Genomic DNA, 18660 nt, shown 5'->3' with positions numbered 1-18660 from the left:
ATCCCGGATAGAATGCTGGATGTATTCAGAGAGAAGGATTCACACCTTAGCAGTTGGCCGTACAAACGACCACTGGAGTGTTTTTGTTTGTACACTTAGGAGCACTCTTTGTACTTCTTTGATCAAGGAACTAATGCCGGACAAATAACTAATGCTTCAAGTTGAAATCCTGGAGGGAGAGGCAATATCAATTACCTCCGACTGTGAGCTTGACCCTATCCAAGGGGGTTGTTAGCCGCGTCGGATACGTGGACCGCCCACCGCAAGAGGTCTCTCCGCAAGTACTGCTTGGAGCAGGAGGATACCTGGGTGCTAGTGGGGGCTCTGGCCATAAATCCCTTGCCTCCGGATCCTGCACAAGAGACTGACGTGACTCGAGATGGGATCTCGAGGCTTGCATACTAGTCAATGGGCGGAACTTGGAATAGCGATCCCTGAGGATTGCTCGAATAGCCTTCGGGCAGAATAGCCTTCAGGCGGATTATATGATGTATTCCAAAGACTGATAAATAAAGATCAAATGTTGAAAAGGAACTTGCTTGAAATTTTTTTTCTATGTCATGCCTAAGTTACATGAAGGAACCAATGATTAATCCGTTAATTAAGGAAGCTATTTTTGCTTGTCAAACTAAATGTGGTAGGTAATTAGGTAACTAAAGCAACCTCAGGAAAGTGCGGTGGATGTGACCCTGGGTCCATCCTACAGAAGGATGGTCCCGGTTGGCTAGGAAATTTTCTTAAAGAATTTGACAGCAAGGTAAGCGATGACCTAGATTCTTTAGAGCTAGAGTCCTGATTTATGCTATTTTAGGGGAACGGAATGGGACTATGCCTTACGGGCAGAGAGGTCGAGCTTTGCATCCCTCTCGTTTTCCATTCTCCTTGAACCAAGTGCAGCATGAATCCGCTTCGAACCTGATGTTTCAGCGTAAAGTGGTTTGTCTGGGGTTCGACGCTAGCTACTTCCTAGAAACTGGACTATTAGGGAAACCCTAATTCAGGTCAGTCCTGAGTGGGAACGGCCGGAATGTTTTTGCTTCATGGCAGACTCGGAAAGACCTAGATCGCAAACCCCATGACATTCCTTGGGAGTGTCAGGTGGCGCATTCTGGACTCTCTTCCTGATGGGATGCTAAGACGTCTCCTGCAAGTGGACATGGGGACACGTTACACTACTAAACAACAAGGCTATGCCTCAAATCCTCACATCAACTTTTTGAATTGTTGTACATTTCACGTCTTTGCTTTGAAGTATTTGTATCACAATATAATATAGTTACTTTGTATTTATGCATCAAAAAGTGTATGATTTGATATGTTATAAAGCATGAGTTGATTGCTCAATCCTGCTCTTGTGTATCACCAATTTATATTACTACTTTTTATTTATAAGTCAAAAAGTATTATATACTTTCAAGGTTAGGAGTTAGTTTCTTAAATGTATACTTTGCATATTGCAATTTAATATTATAAATAAATTTTGGTTATTAAAATCTTGTCACATTGGAAAGTCATGCTTCATATACTAATCAATCAACATAAAAGGAGGTAGACAATATAGAGTTGCTTATATGTTGATGATTCGATACTATAGGTGATAATGTTCATGTTGTAAGTGCTATTACATTAGAGAAAGTTTGAGATGAAATTAGATTTTGCTTTTTAAGCATCAATGTTGTGATGTATGATAGAGTATTTGGTTTTTGCAAAGATAAGTTTGGATATCCTATCAAAGTAAGAGTTGATAGCTTGTAAGCCAATACTAGCACAATTCAAAGCAAAATGTAAATCTAACTATTGATATTGGGGAGTAGTTATAGGGACATCTCACCGCTACTATTGTTTAGAATCTAAAAGCTAAGTGGTGATACATGGATATAAAAGAACATGTGGGTGGTAGGGGGCTTGATTGACATTATTATTACTAGGTGAGACTCGAGCTATGTGTGAGACCAATAGTCATTCATGTGGGCCCTAAGCATGAGGTAAACACATTTTGAGATGAATGTAGTCTGCTTTGAATCATGAGCTTTTGTATAAGATTAGTGATAGGTAGCAGTACAAGCTATATAGATCATGAGTGTGGACTGGTGGTGTTTTGGATTGAATAGAAGGTTTAGGAATGGTGTTATGTTTAAGCTAGAACTACTATGATTTTCTTTAGCAGCTAGATGAAAGAATTGTCATATTCTATAAGTGAGAGATTAGATCATTCTCAAGACATTGAACTGTATTATTAGTTCAAGAGAGGGTCCTAGCATGTGATATTTATTTGGTATATACTTGGGCTTGAGAGAGAATGTTATGAAAGAAATTTGTCTTAATATGTGCTGATATAGATGTTGATGGTAACAATGTTCCACAATTATGATAGAGTCACATGTGGAGATACCTATTGGACATCAAGGTAGACATTCTAGAGATTCTTCATTTTAAAAAAATTGCACTTATTAGAAGCTTATGGTATAAACCATCTATAGCTTTGTTTATTTTTACATGCTAACAAATGGAAAATGTGATTAAGTTAGTGCAAGTTGCAACTATCCAAAATTAGTTGATTTAGGTTTGTGACTTCCATATTCTACGTGTGTACCTAATACATATTACAATGGTGCCTTTATGTAATTAGTTACATATGTTTGAGGTTACATTTCTTTCAATAGATAACGTGAGAAAAAAAACCTTGGAAAAATAAGAATTAAAAGTTCTTCGAGTTCAAAAAGTAATTAGAAAAAATATAATGATTTGGTGTTTACTCTTCTCCTAAAAGAAATAGTTCAAGAAACTAGATATGCTAAAGTTGCTTTCTACAAATAAAAGTGCATAAAGACTGTATGTCCTACCACATCAACAAGGTGCATAGTGAATGCTAGCTCATCATCTCAACAAAAAAATCCCTTACTCAACATCAAAGCTTCTGAAAGATTCAAAGTAACCAACTCTACCACATTGATTAAAACTACTTGTGCCATCATCATACACTGCAACACTCACTTCTACTTAATATTTAACATAAGTAGTATTATCAGTTCAATCTTCCCCTACATTGTAATACCATATTAGAGAATTTGGGAATCTCCCATGTTTCACATTCAAATAAGGAGTAAATATTTAACTAAGTGGCTAAATCTTAACCCCATATTTGAGAGTGAGACGTGGGGAGATTACTTATATAGTAACTAGGGAAAATTTTACCTTCAAGTAAGGGGATAAGATTTGGCCATGTGTCCAAATATTAATTAATTAGAAATTCCAAAACTTTAATAAAAAAAATTAAATGGTTGAATATGTATGTCTATACCACACAACTCTTGTACATTAGTTGTCCTCCAGGTCAACAGTGTGTCACTGGGTTGATAAGCATGTGTTGAGGGTTAAATGTGATTGATTTTTAGCTATTTTTTTGTTCTTTTTAGGTATTGAATGGTTGTTTTTATGATTGAATTGTTGGATTTTTGTGGTTTTAAAAATATTTTGTTTATTTTTAGGATAGGTTGAATATTTTTGAGAAGTCTTATTATGAATTTTGATTGAGTTATGATGTTCTAATAGATGCTAATGTATATCTGATTGATTGTAATAGGACTAATTTTCCTCTGCTTGGTACTATTTTTGATATTGTTTGAGAGGTTAAGATTGTGAATGATTAGTTTTAGTGTGATTAAGTATAGTTTGAATGGGTTTTTATGAGTATAAATGGTTTTGGTTGAATCTATGAGATTTTATAATATAATTATGTTGACTCTTTGTGGGGTATTGTTGAGCTTTTGTATGTATGTCATTATCTACTATTTGCTTATATGAGTGTTGTGTGAGATGAATTTTTGGTGTAGGAAAGTTTTGAAATCTTGAAAATAGAATATTACAAGCTTAAAATTAGCTATCTCAAGTGAAGATGTAGCTAATGAAAATCAAAGTAAAGAATTGAAGTGATTGTGATAGTGTTGGATTGTGAAGGATTGTTATACTGGCTTTGGTGCCTCTTCAGATTAAACTTACATTTTGGAGGTAAACTCCATGAACAAGAGAGGAGTTTAGTGATTCATTATATTGCATTGCAAGTGGCTATGATGTATAAGTGATTGAGGGAGAAATTGAGATATAAAGATATCCCTTTCAAAGGTTGAAATTGTGTATTTGTGAGAGAGATTATGAGAGTTTGAGAGATGAAGAACAATGAATCATGATGAATGAAGTCTATCTGATTATCTCCATTGAAAATTGATTAGATCTTTGTTTTGTCTTGGTTGTAAATGCATAATAATGAAGACATACTAAAGATTTGATAAAGATAAACCCATAGGAGAATTGTTTATGATGTTGCATGAAGATTTGTTGTTCCAAGTATTCTTTTCCTTGTTGTACTAATATTTTCAAAATGATAGCACTATGGAAATTCTTAGAAGAATGAATTTTGATACCTTTAGAATAGAATATCTTCCCCTCTATAGTGGTATGAAGTGGAATGCAGAGACAATGAAAATAAAGAAGTGTAAGAAATGCTAGCAAGAGAGTCTTCTAGAGACTAAAGTCCCTCTATTTCCCTTATGTGGTACCAATAAACTCAGTGGATCCAATTCCTTTATGAATGAAAAAATTAAAGAGGCAAACATTAGAATGAATCCAAAGGTACAAGAGAAGATAGAAGGCAAATCTTAAAGATGAGAATGAGCTAGCAGGAGGAGCCTCCTTTGATGCACTTCCTACACTCTTCATAGAAATCCCAATGGTAAATCAAGGTCCTCTTCCCAACTAGATCCATCCTAGAAATATTGATGACATGCCAATGAACGTAGTCTCATTGTTAATTTTTAAGAGAGAATACAATGAAAATTCCAATCTTCATATAGTCAAGCTCATGATAGCTTGTGTAGCTAAGAATGCAAGAAGCCCCAAGCATTGGTTGGTAATATTCCTTGCTACTTTCAAAGATGTAGCATTTCACTGGTATGAGAGATAAGTAACAGGAACTTTTGGCACATAGGACAAACTGAAGGTGACATTTCTCATAAAATTGAAGCATGAATATTTTGAAGATTTGATATAGGATTTTATGACTTTGAGCTAGTCCTTTGGAGAAAAAGTGGAATCATATACCTCTAGAATGAAATCCATACTAAAGAGATGAACCACCCATAACTTACAAAGGCCCCTCTAAATTAATCCAACTAATCTATGCAATGATTACAAATACTTCTCACAATCCTACTACAGATGCTCTAGAATGAGAAAATTTGAAGGACTACTTATCTAACTTAATTGCAAACATAAAAGAAGAGTTAATGGATGTGATTACCGAATAGTTATAGACACTAAAAAAGAATACTACTAGTCTATCAATACTACAGGAGTAGGAAGAGATGTCATGTGATCAAATACTTGGTGTATAAAGTTCCATCAAATAGGATATTTAGCCACTGAATGTACCTAGAAGCCAACCATCCCTAAAGCTTTCTATTCTTATTTCCTGAGAAAGAACCACATAGAGGACATCTACTCTCTGATTTGACAAAAGGAAGAAAGATGAGAAAGAAAGTTTAACATGCTAGAATCCAAGTTGACAAGTCAAGGGGTTGGCCCAAAGCCAAGAGATTTTGATCCTAATGTTGGTCCAAGGAGGTTCCCCTCTCGAAGCTACAGACGAAGACAATCAGATGGTGGATAGAGATTAGAAGTGGAAAGCTACAAATGCGAAGAGAAGGAGCCATATCTCCCCAAACTATCCAAACCCTAGAATATCTATGGATTACAACCCCCTCTGCAGTTGATATAAAGGAGAAGGCCACATTACTAAGTACTATTCCAATCTCATCCCTATATCAAGGCTAATTTCACTAATAACTAATAGAAGAATCAAGTGCCTACCTCTAACTTGGTAGAATTAGAAGTAGTAACAATTACACGAGTCAAGTATAAAGAATCTACCATTTTACAATAAAATGTTCTTTCTAGAAAACTTGTTAAGTTCAAGATTTCGAGGGAGCCACAAAGTAGCATAGTACAAGATAGGTCAGTATAGAGCACTCCAATGCCACAAAAGGGTACAGAGACAGTCCAAGACAAAGGACCAAAGATCCAAAAGGGTACAGAGATAGTCCAAGACAAACGACCAAAGATCCAAGAGATGGAAGATGTGGATGTACCTCTAGTAATAGAAGATGTGATCATGTAACCACTTATTGAAGACAAAGGAAAAGTCAAAGTGGACATTTTTTCATTCCCTAGCCATAGTTGTGAGGAGCTAATAGATTTCATAAAAGAGTATGATTTGGTAAAAGACTTGGATACCTTCCATCCTAATTTGACATTCAGACAACTATTGATTTTTCCTTTTAGTTGTAGAAAGAGATTCAAAAGCATTCTCACATGATTACCTAAGGATTTTCTATCCTGCAACTACTATCAAAACCAATAAGGCCTTAGAGCCTGCGAAAGAAGTAGACATGGCCAATGCCTTCCTAGATCCTGGCACTCCAGAAAGTGGCATCTAGATAGAAGACTGCTTCATTGCAAGTGCATTGATAGATAGAGACTCTTCAATTAGTGAACATCATCATGGATATGACAATGAAAGATTTGGGCATGTAGGACATGCAACCAATAGAGTGGCTTATGAGATTAGTGGATTAAAGTAAAATCAAGCCTTTAGGCATCCTTCCTTATGTCAACACCATAGTAGTAGGATGAGATTATTGGCTCACTTACCTGATAGTGAAGATAAACTCTTATGGAACATCTTACCCCGTGTTTCTCAAAATACCATGGCTTTTTGAAGCACAAGCAAGGACTAATTGGTTCAAAAGAACCCTAACCCTAGGCAAGGGACCAAAAAAGTGGTTTTAAAGCTCCATGGTTCATAGAGAGGACATGGATTCATCTCCATAGAAGTCTAATATGACTCTTCCAATGGATTTGTAGATGGGACATTAGTAGAAGAATATATTGTCAAGAAATTTTTCTCAAATAAACTTGAAGCACAATCCCTAATATGGGTACTATCATCCATCTCTCAAAAGAAGCAAGTCATTGTCAATTGTTGAATATCTCCTACTTGAACTAGAAAGAACTTGTGAAATTAACTTTCCATCAATGACATAGAGTATTGGATGTATTTTTTGCCTTATTATATGGCCATAATAGAGCTAGAGACAAAAGTAAAAGAGGTAACAGAGAGCCTATTCTTCTAGTATAAAGCCTCTATAGAAGCAAATATTGAGTCAAAAGAGGAACATGATAAATGTAAAGGTTAAGGTTCTGATAGTTATGAGGAAGAATCTATCCAAATAGAAGATGATACAAATGAATGTGAAGTTCTAGAGGCCTCAGAACTTAAAGATCCGATGCTATTGGATGATAGAAAAAGAAGATTTACTTTACTAGTGCCCATTGTCACTTTAATCCATTGTTTCCACGAAAGGATGATAATGATGCAACTTGTCGTGTTCTAGTGCCACAAGAGAAGGATAATCAAATGGGTCTTTGTTATGTGACCTTTCTTGATGTATCCTTAGAGGATGAGCCATCAAGTCAAGAAGTGAGTATCTCACAATCCAAATTAGAAATATCTCTCATACCATTTTAGTATCCAAAAGGATCCAAAGAGTTGCAACCTAAGAAAGAAGAAGCTAGCTCAAGTGGATCATTAGGGAAGAGAATGCTACTCCCATTAAGAAGTCAAATCTATACTTAGAATATGTCCATGGGACCTTTATCCAAGATGTTGAAGGTGAAAAGAAATTAATATTTATTGATGTAAAAGGCATTGAATGTCAGTTGAAGGGGGGTAGTAGTCTACCTCATGAGGAGCTAACAGTCCTTCGTAACTTGTTGAAGGAGAACTTAGATGTGTTTGCATGGTCTTATAAAGACTTGAAGGGGATTGATCTCACTATGTCAACACCACATTGACTTAGATGTGTCTGCATGGTCTTATAAAGACTTGAAGGGGATTGATCCCACTATGTCAACACCACATTGACTTTAAGCCTAATGCCAAGCTAGTACAACAATGTGAGAGGTATATGAATCCTAACTATTTATTCCTAGTCAAGGTAGAGTTGTTGAAGCTCTTAGAAGATAAGTTTATCTACCCAATGGCAAAAAATGAATGGGTTTCACCAATTGTATTCCTACCAAAGAAGAACAAAAAGCTCCATATATGTGTGGATTTCTATTAGTTGAATAAGTTTTCAAAATACTCCATCTCATCTATAATGGTGTTTGGATCCGTTGCTTGTCATTGGCTCTCTTGCTCAAACTTTGCCATGATACCACAATCCATTGTGGAGCGCATTTTGTCGATATGCTCCATGAGGAAATGTTATCCATGCGACTACGCCACACTGTATATTTTGTATTGTACATTGAAACAGCTAATTAGTTGTCATATATAAAATCTAGATATGATAAACCCTAAACACGTCGTCACCTTTGGACTACATCCCTCGAGAATTCCAACTCCTCAGTTGAGACCTTTGTCCCTTCACGAGACACTGCAGTCAAAGCTCCATGTAACCATCGCATTGACATAAACCACGGCATCTCCTCCATGCCCTCGGGATATCGAATCATTCAATGGAATGTACTATGTTGAAATTCAGAGCACGCTTCTTCCCGATCTTTCCTGGCTTGCTGGTATGTAGCGAGTCACATCTCCATGAAGGAATGGTGCAACATACAAAAACGATTCACTTTCTCCTCCATTGCAACATCCATCCTTTTTTCTATCCCATTTCCAACCACCACATCTCTAGTCAATCTGTCATCGTCCTTCAGTAACCATAACATATTATTGTATGAATCCACTAGTGGTAGCCACTATGAAATATGCACTAATGCCTCAAACACCAACCAACCTTCAGCCATGCTATCTTCTGGTCAAGCTCGTTGTCGCACAAAGCCTTTCATGGTTTTTATAAAGCACTCCAAGAAGAACATCCATCGCATATGGACAGGTCGGTCCTGCAATCTCCACTTCCTCTACAAGATGCACCAGGAGGTGGGTTTGTATCGTGAGCATACTAGTGGGCAGGTACTTCTCAAAGAGACAGATAGTCTCCACTGCTCCCCGCCTTGCAAATTAAATAGAGGGTGTTTGATCTCCTTCTATGAGATCCATTGTGCTAAATTTGACAACTTGTAAATCACCCCGTGTGTTTCTGGAGTAAGGCATCCCACGACTGCGATCGGTAGTACAAATTTCCACAAATGAAGAATCATTACAAAAAATGACTAGACTCCAAATAGCAAAATATATAGGTTACTTACAATCCATTTGTAGTACAAACCTGATATATTTTATGCCAATCATGGGATTTTAGCCCTAATAATTGGTTATCTTTAGAAAATACAGACCTGAGAGAATATATCATACCCATCGGTAGACTTGATAATTTGCTTCACAATGCACTCTTCTTTAGCAGACAAAACCCAAGGAGCGTGAGGTAGTTGCAAGCAACCATCAGCACTCAAATACGGCCAAAGCGCCTCCATCTTGCCTACCTACTTCAAGTCCATTCATGCCCGTATAGCATCTCTCTTTCTTATGATGTGGTCTCATAGTAAGCTACCCACATTCTTGAAAATATGCATGGGATCCAACAAGTGATTGATCTGTAAGTAGATCCAATATGGTAACTTGTAGAAAACTAAGAACCGTCGTGTTCCATTTGGATGCGACTCCGTGTGGACCATTTTCAGCTCATACCAGCTTTAGGTGTTCATTCGTGTTAGAGGTTGTCCAAGAAAACCTTCCCTCAATTCATGACCCTCCAACAAGAAAGCAAGGTGTCCTTGATATACTATCTTCTTCATGTTTTGTGACCTTTGGGAGTCTAATTGTGGCCCACACAATGGACATGCATGATAACTTGAGGTAACCAAACCTGTCCCAACACCTCTATCTATTGAATACAAACTTGAACAAGCAATAATAGATATTACCAATGAGAACAGAAGCCTACTTACCTAAGAACTCCCCGAATTGCAAAAAGTCATGTATGGTCCACATAAGAATGCCTCATATATTGGTAGACCATTGACTTGCTCATATCTTCCATGGCGACCCCCTCCTTTCACAAAATCTTAAGTTCATTGACTAATGGATAAAGATACTCATCCATATTCTTGACTTTGTAGCGGCCACGCATGAGCAAGCGAAGGATGAGGTGTCCTTTCTTCGTAGAAAGCCATGGAGAGATGTTGTGGTTAACAAGGACTACATGCCATACACTGTAAGAAGTTGAGTGCAGACCGAATGGGTTCACGCCATCCATAGCAAGACTGAGCCGAAAATTCCTTGGCTCTCACGCAAAGCTTGGAAAGGTAGATTCAATGTGGCTCCATACGTGTGAATCCGCTAATATTCGTTGGACTCCATCTGTGGATCTATTCTGTGCATGCCACATTGTCAAGCTCGCCATCTCGGACGTACAAAACATGTGATGTATATGGGAGATAAGCGGAAAGTGTTTAAGAACTTTTTGAGGGATGGTTTTCCCTTGCAAGTCTTGGTGATACCTATAAGCACTACACTTTGGACATGTCTCCATAGTCTTGTATTCTCCTCGAAATAGTACGTAATCATTGATACATGCATGGATGCTGTTGTAGTCCATTCCAAGCTTTCGTAAAACATGTCACATGTCATCATGAGACTTAGGTATGGTATTTGAAAGTGGTAATATATGATACTTTAGAAATCTTTAAAAAAATCATAAAACACCTTGAAAAAAACAATTGTTTTTTATGATGGTGCTGAAAATAAATCAACAAAGTGTACGTAGAAGGTACCTGAACAACTCAATCACACTCACATTGCTCCACCCATATTTTTCTTGCACACTTAGGAGTGCAAGCAGTGTCTTCAGGTGAGATACTTGGCACCCATCATATAATGGTATGGATACTTCCTCTCTAAGCAAATCAGATGTCTCGACATCCATGGGTATCAATGCATCAATCATTGCCTCCATCTCAGGCTCCAAGATTGTAGGAAAGTCTGAAAGGCTACCTGTCTCCTCTGGTAATGATGGTATAGACTGGGTAGTGCCTTTGAAGTGGTGGATTGGTTCATGCACCTGTCTCCTCTGGTATTGATGATATAGATTGGGTAGTGCCTTTGAAGTGGTAGTGCCTTTGAAGTGGTGGATTGGTTCATGCACTACATCCATCATCCATCGCATGCCCTCAAACTCTTCTAACTGGCCACAAAATGTGCACTCCTTCTTGGGATGAGACGTCACCTCCATGTAATAAATTTTACGGCCACATCCAATGTTTTTTGCATATGATATTCAATTAGTTTGTGAATACAAAAGCATGATTGATATACACTTTTCTTACCGTTTGCTCAAAATATGAGATCGCATGATCAATGATCTTTGATTGAAACTTGTCAAAGCATCATACGTATTCTATAGACAATCGATATTTTTATTTAATTGCCAACTTACATTGAGAGCAAGGACATGGGACACACTGATTAAGATAAGCCTCATGATCTTGAACATCACAACCTTCATCATTTTCCATTTGGTCTACATTATGACAAACATTTTGTTTTTATTATCGTTATTTTTTTCTTTCTTAAATTATTTGAGAAGGGATTTCTTCTCTTGTAACTCAACAAAATTAATCTATGTAAAGTCTCCATCCACCTATGGGCCTACAATATGTAAAGTCTAATATGCTATGCATGGGGGCGAGGGACTAGCTACCCTATGTCGGAGTATTCCCCATCTTGTGGTATTGCACTGGACCCTGACACCTTTTTTTCTTTATGTGTGACTCTATATGCAGAGCATTGGAGGAGGTAGCACAAATCATGTCAATAAAACCATCCATTCACCTCCAAGGCTAATCTCTCTTTCACCTTATCGAGCCTGGAGACATAGGCTTTCCGCGCCTTCCCGAAGCATCGAACATAGCTAAGATACATACTTAACTATATATATATATATATATCTCAAATCATCTAACACACCTAAGAAACATTCTTAACTATATATATATATCTCACTACTACCACCACCACCACCACCACCACCACTATGACCACCACTACCACTACCACTACCACTACCACTACTAGTAATCGCCTTCCCAAAGCATCGAGCACACCCAAGGTGCACCTTTAATAAAACCTCTCTCTCTCTCTCTCTCTCTACTACTACTACTACTACTACTACTACTACTACTACTACTACTACTACTACTACTACTACTACTACTACTCGCCTTCCCAAAGCTTTGAATACATATTACTACTACTAGTACTCGCCTTCTCGAAGCATCAAACACACCCAAGGTGCACCTTTAACAAAACCTCTCTCTCTCTCTCTCTCTCTCTCTACTACTACTACTACTACTACCACCACCACCACCACCACCACCACCACCACCACCACCACTACTACTACTACTACCACCACTACCACCACTACCACCACCACTACCACCACTACTACCACTACCACTACCACTCACCTTCTCGAAGCGTCAAGCACACCCAAGGTGCACCTTCAACAAAAAATTTCTTTCTCTCTCTCTACTACTACTGCTACAAAAAAAAAGAAGAAATTAAAGAACAAGATCTTACCCTTGAAAGGGAAGTAGAGCCCACGAGGAAGAAGCTTGGCGGTGAGAGCTATGGCGGATGGAGAGCAAGAGGAAGAGAGAGAGAGAAACTCAAAGTGGAAACTCCAACAACCATAATCTGTGCCGGGCCTTCCTTTATTCAAACTGTCACTAAAAGAATAAAGAATAGGTAACTGTGATGGGTGTCCACCACCTATAGTGTGCAGTGGCGGGTACTGTCAGTATAGTAAAGTGTAGTAATACACGGGCGACTAGGCGGAGGCACCTTTATCCCCAACAACCTCCCACTTAAAGGTGAATCTACCCCAGCGAGAGAGAAAAGAAAAGAAAAGACACTACAACATGTACATATGTACAACAGGATAAGGAAAAAAGACATCATCTCATCCGATGCCCATTAATCTCCTGAGGAAGGCAAAGCGCTCTATAGTGAGGCTCTTTGTGAGCAATTCTACAGGATTCTGCTCAATTGGAATCTTAACAAGGTCAACAGACTTAACCTCAATGACCTCACGAATGAAGTGATACTTCATCTCAATATGTTTCGTCTTCGCATGAAAGACCGGATTCTTGGCCAACTGAATGGCACTCATAGAATCCGAATGTAGTGTAGGCATAGCATCTATCATACCAAGGTCTACAATCAAATGGCCTAACCATATAGCCTCCTTGCAAGCCTATGTGGGTGCAATATACTTGGCCTCCGTAGTAGAAAGAGCCGTACACTTCTATGCCTTGGACATCGAAGAGATAGCCCCTCCAGCATAAGTGAACACATAGCCAGAAGTGGACTTCCTACTATCTGCATGTCCTGCATAATCAGAGTCAGTGAACCCCATGACTCCTATATCCTGGGTGCCATAGCAAATACACATATCTGTTGTGCCCTTCAGGTACCTCATGATACCCTTCATGGCATCCCAATGTTTCTTGCCAGGTGTAGCCATATAACATGCCACAACCGCAACTACAAAAGCAATATCTAGACGGGTGGCTATCATGGCATACATAAGATTGCCCACAGCTGATGTATAGGGAATCTTGGCTATCTCGGCCCTCTGCTCATCTGTATGTGGACAATCGGCTTGTGAAACCTTCACATGAGAAGGTAATGGATAGCCAATAGGCTTAACATCCTACATACGGAAGTGCTCAAGGACTTTATAGATGTACTCCCTCTATGACAGATAGAGTAGTCCCTAAGATCTGTTGCACATAATGTGCATACCAAGTATATGAGAGGAATGTCCCAGATCTTTCATCTCAAAGCTCTTCTTGAGCTGATCCGCCTTAAGAGCATCTAGCTCCTCATGATTTGTCCTTGCTAAAAGCATATCATCCACATAGAGTACCAAAATCAGTAAAGAACCGTCACGGGCTTTCTTCGTGTACAAGCACGGATCCATATCACTGCGGCTATAGCCCTGTGACTGCATGAATGCATCAAACTTATGGTACCATTCCCTAGGTGCCTCCTTCAAGACATATAGACTCTTTGTTAGCTTGCACACTAGGTGTTCCCTGCCAGGGTCTACAAAGCCCTTAGGTTGCTCCATGTAAATCTCATCATTCAAGTCCCCATGTAAAAAAGCCATCTTGACATCCATCTGGTACAAGTCCAGGTCAAGCTGTGCAACCAAAGCCAAGACTAATGGTCATCTTGACCACAAGAGAAAAGACTTCATCAAAGTCAACACTATGCTCTTACTTAAAGCCCTTAGCAACCAATCGAGCCGGATTGGGGTGTCCAGGGGTACTTTTCAGCTTGTATACCCACTTGCATGGCAAAGACTTCTTGCCTTGAGGCAAGGAAACCGAATCCTGAGTCTGATTCTTATGCAATGAGTCTCTCCGAAGAGTGAAAATCACCCTTGTGCATAGCCTCATCATAAGTGAGAGGCTCTCTTGCATCTGTAACCAGTACATAATCCATAGAGGCCGCAAAACCGTCAGGGGTCATCTATCTCTAGTAGAACACCTCAACCCAAGCTTTGCTGCCTGACCAACTGTAACGTGTCCCCTAGTATCATCCGGGACACGTCTTAGCAGTCCATCGGAAAGGATGTCTAGAAAGCTCCACCCGACACTCCCATGGAATGTTACGGGTTTTACGATCTAGTTCTTCCCGCGTCTGCCACGTAGCGGAAGTATCCTGGCCGTTCCCACTTAGGATCGACCGGAATTAGGGTTTTCCTAATGGATCACTAGCTAACAGCAACTAGTGTCAGAACCGAGCGAACTACTTTACGCAGAAACGCCAGGTCCGAAGCGGATTCATGCTGCACTTAGTTCAAGGAGAATGGAAAACGAGAGGGATGCAAAGCTCAACCTCTCTGCCATAAGGCATAGTCCCATTCCGTTCCCCTAAAACAACGTAAATCGAGTAAGACATAACTCTAGGTCATCGTTCTCGTTATTCTTTTTGATGATGATGATCATTCCGCTGTTCCTCGAGATTTTGAGAAAAGTTCCCGGCTAACCGGGACCACCCAACCGTAGGACGGACCATGGCCCATCCTCCGCACTTTCCTCGGTTTGTTTTAGTTATGTAATTATCTAACACATTAATTTTACATATAACAATCAGCTTCTTTAATTAATCTTGTTTAAGCATTGGTTCCTTCACGTAATCTTATCACGTGACATATAAAAACAATATCCAGCAAGTTCTTTTAACATCTCATCATTTTATCTTTGAATTACAAGAAGTTCCGCCCGTAGGCTTGTCCATAATCTGCCCGGAGGCTAACAAGTAATCTCTAGGGATCACTATTCTAAGCTTCCGCCCGTCAACTAGTATGCGGGCCTCGGGATCCAATCCGGAGTCGCGTTAGCCTCTTGTGCAGGACCCGGAAGGCGAGGGATTTACAGCCAGAGCCCCCCTGGCACCCAAGCATCCTTCTGCTCCAAGTAGAACTCAACGGAGAGACCTCTCGCGGCGGGTTCGGTCCACGTTCCCGGTGCAGTCAAACAACCCCCTTGGTTAGGGTCAGGCAAGCAGTCGGGGGTAACTGAAGCTGCCTCTCCCTTCAGGCTTTTAACCTAAAGTATAGGTACTTATTTAATTTGTAATTCATAAATCAAACAGAGCCCTAAAATCTCTAGCAAGCACAAACATTTCCATTAACCAACCCAGTTGTATGGCAAACTGCTAAAGAAGTGTTCTTTCCTTTTTGAGTGTATCAGTAGTTGTTCTCAAGATGTCTTGTAACTTGGCAAGATCCTTTATATTCGGGTGTAGGGTATACCCAACTTGGTTAACCCTAAGGTACCTTAGATATGCTAGTTTTTGGTTTACAACTTTCCTTATTTAGAAGGATACCCAAAAATACGTCTTTTTGCAAGATAGCTTGCATAAGGATCTGCCGTCCTTGATGAGGGTTTTTTTTCCCTTTTTTTTTTCTTGTGAATCAATCACCAAATGATTTCCTACATCTTGTGCAAGTCTGGCGATGGAATAATCTGTTTAGATTCCTTAAGCTGACGTATGTCAGGCCTAGGGTTTCTTCATTTAAGAACCTTAGGGACAAACCCTAGTTTCTTATCTTTATGAATTTATTGTCCCTACTGTAAGGAAAGTAGTCAAGTGTTTAGGGTATGAATGTTTCTATGTTTAGATTGGTTCAGTTATCTTTTGGAAGGTAATCCTACTTGTCTTGTCACGGTTTTACTATTCTTGTGACAATTAACCTTCCTAATCAATAGAGTTTAATTTGGCATATAGCATAATGCCAAGATGATACAAAGACGACAATACTCCTTGGGACAAAAAGGCCTAGCTGAGAATTTAGTGTATACACACTTTATTAGTTCCAAGTCCTCAAATAGTAGGGGAAAAGTGTTAATAGAGTGTCATCCAGTAATTTCCCATTACATTTTCTTTCCAAATGAGTTCGTATATCTAATTTTTATACTTGTTAATTCCTAACATTTAACTTCCGTTTTCTTTAAAGATGAACTCATGCCAAATAACAACAGTCGCCTTGCTAAGATGTGCAACTAGCAAAGATAACTCCCTAGTAATTTGAGCATCGCGGAAACCTTCCATGAATTTAGCCATTTTACCATGATTCGTTGCGAAAGGAATAAGACTAATGGTGCAAGATATAATTTGAATATATTACTATAGTAAATGGTTAATCTTGCCTATAATTTTATAATGCTTGATGCAATTTGAAGAAAGCTAATTTGCATACATTGACAATCATAAGCTAACTTCTTCGTTAAAAAATAACTTGAACAAATATATCTTTCCTTAACAATTTTTCTTTGTATGACTAACTTAAAACCGAATTAACATCAAGAAAAAAAACCTGGCTTTGAGGTGAGATATCCACATGGATACCGGGAGATGACCCTCCCGTAGCTACACCTTGGACTTTCTTCGGCGGCATCGTAGTTCGAACGTGAGATAGCTTTTTCCTTTTTCTTCTTGGAATTCCACCGTCTTCTCCTTCCTTTTCTTTTTCCTTTTTCGCACTCTTTCTCCGTCACTCCCTCTTTTCACTCTCTCTACTTCCCTCCGTATCTTTTATCTCACGGCTATATTCTTCCTTACGGGGTACATACGAGGCCGTGATGATGACTTGAATAGTTTAAAGAAAAATCCAGAGGGAAAAAGGGCAAGGGTTTAGGGAATTAAAACCGGAAAAGGAAACAAGGGCTTAGGGGGGAAAATTTAAACTCGGGGAGAGTAATAAGGACTTTTTGGGGGATTAAAAAAAATCCGGAGGGGAACAGAACAAGGCTTAGGAGGGAAATTATACTGGGAGAGGGGGGAAAGCAATGCCTTACGGGGTATAAAAACCCGGAGGGAGGGGGGGATTTAAAACATCAGGAGTGGGGAAAGAATAAGGGCCTTAGGGGGGGAATTTAAAAATCCCGGGAGGGGGAAAAGAATAAGGGCTTAGGGGGGAATTAAGAAGTAAAGGTGTGGGAAAGGGCTCAAGAAGGCCCCTTGGAAGCTTCCAAGGCCTTCTAGAGGTTTTTCTAAGGTACGTGGGGGGGAAAGTAAAGGACGAATCGGCTGTCGGGCCAGCTTGGCGTCTCCTTAGTCAGGCAGCGAATGAGGAGACTGAAGATGGCGGCGACTTTCCTGGCCCCACAGCAGCCGCCAGGAAATTGGCGTCTCCTCCCTCCACTCTTGGTGGATGACGTGGCCTTACGCCGTGCTTGCCCTCTTTCTTGATCTTCTCGGCAACCAACAGAGCTCGTCCCCTTCTCGCGACTCCTGGTTTCAACAGAACTAAGGCTGCCGTCTCTCTCTCTTTCTCCCTAATCCTTCCCTTCCTCCCACAGGATTTATATAGGAGGGGGAGAGGTACCTCCCCTCCCCCCACGCGGCTCTGCATGGGCTTATCCCCTCTACGCCCCCCCAGCAAGGATGCTTAGTCATCCTTGCTATTCCCCTCCCCTCCAGCACGACAGTCACTGGGGGAAAAGGGGGAAATAATAATAAATAAATAAATAAAAAATTCCATTATTCTAAAGGTTATCCTTTTGGCTTTCTAGGAGGAGGTTCCTACGTAAATTCTTTTAACTCGTTTATGCAAGTGTAATTCAAAAATCACACTATCAGCGTATTTTTGGATGTTGGAATTCCCTTGCATGACTATCACATGGGTTTAGAAATATTCTCATAATGGAAATATTACATTCTCTCCCCCTTGGAGGAATCGAGATGTCCTCATCTCGAAGTAAACTGGGGATATTGATGGTTGAGAGAGCTTTCATCTATCCAAGTGGCATCCTCTTCGGGATAATCTTTCCACTGGATGAGGCATTCTTTCAAGGTTCTAGATCTTAACTGTCTCTCCCTAACATCTAAGTTCTTATCCGACCTTAGTTCAAGGACTCCTTGACTAGGCATTACAATTTGTTGGTCATCAAGTACATGATTAGGGTTGGGTACATATTTTTTTAAGAGGCTGATATGGAATACATTGTGAACCTTTAGGTTCTCAGGGAGTTGCAATCTATAAGCATTGGATCCTAGGTATTTGAGGATTTTATATGGCCCACAATACCTTGGACTTAGCTTCTTGCATTCTCCTAGAGATAGAG

Source organism: Lygodium microphyllum, chromosome 19 (genome assembly GCF_053477565.2).
Source record: "Lygodium microphyllum isolate KBCC chromosome 19, Lygodium_microphyllum_v1.1.10, whole genome shotgun sequence".
NCBI lineage: Eukaryota > Viridiplantae > Streptophyta > Polypodiopsida > Schizaeales > Lygodiaceae > Lygodium > Lygodium microphyllum.
Note: the sequence above shows the minus strand (reverse complement) of the source record.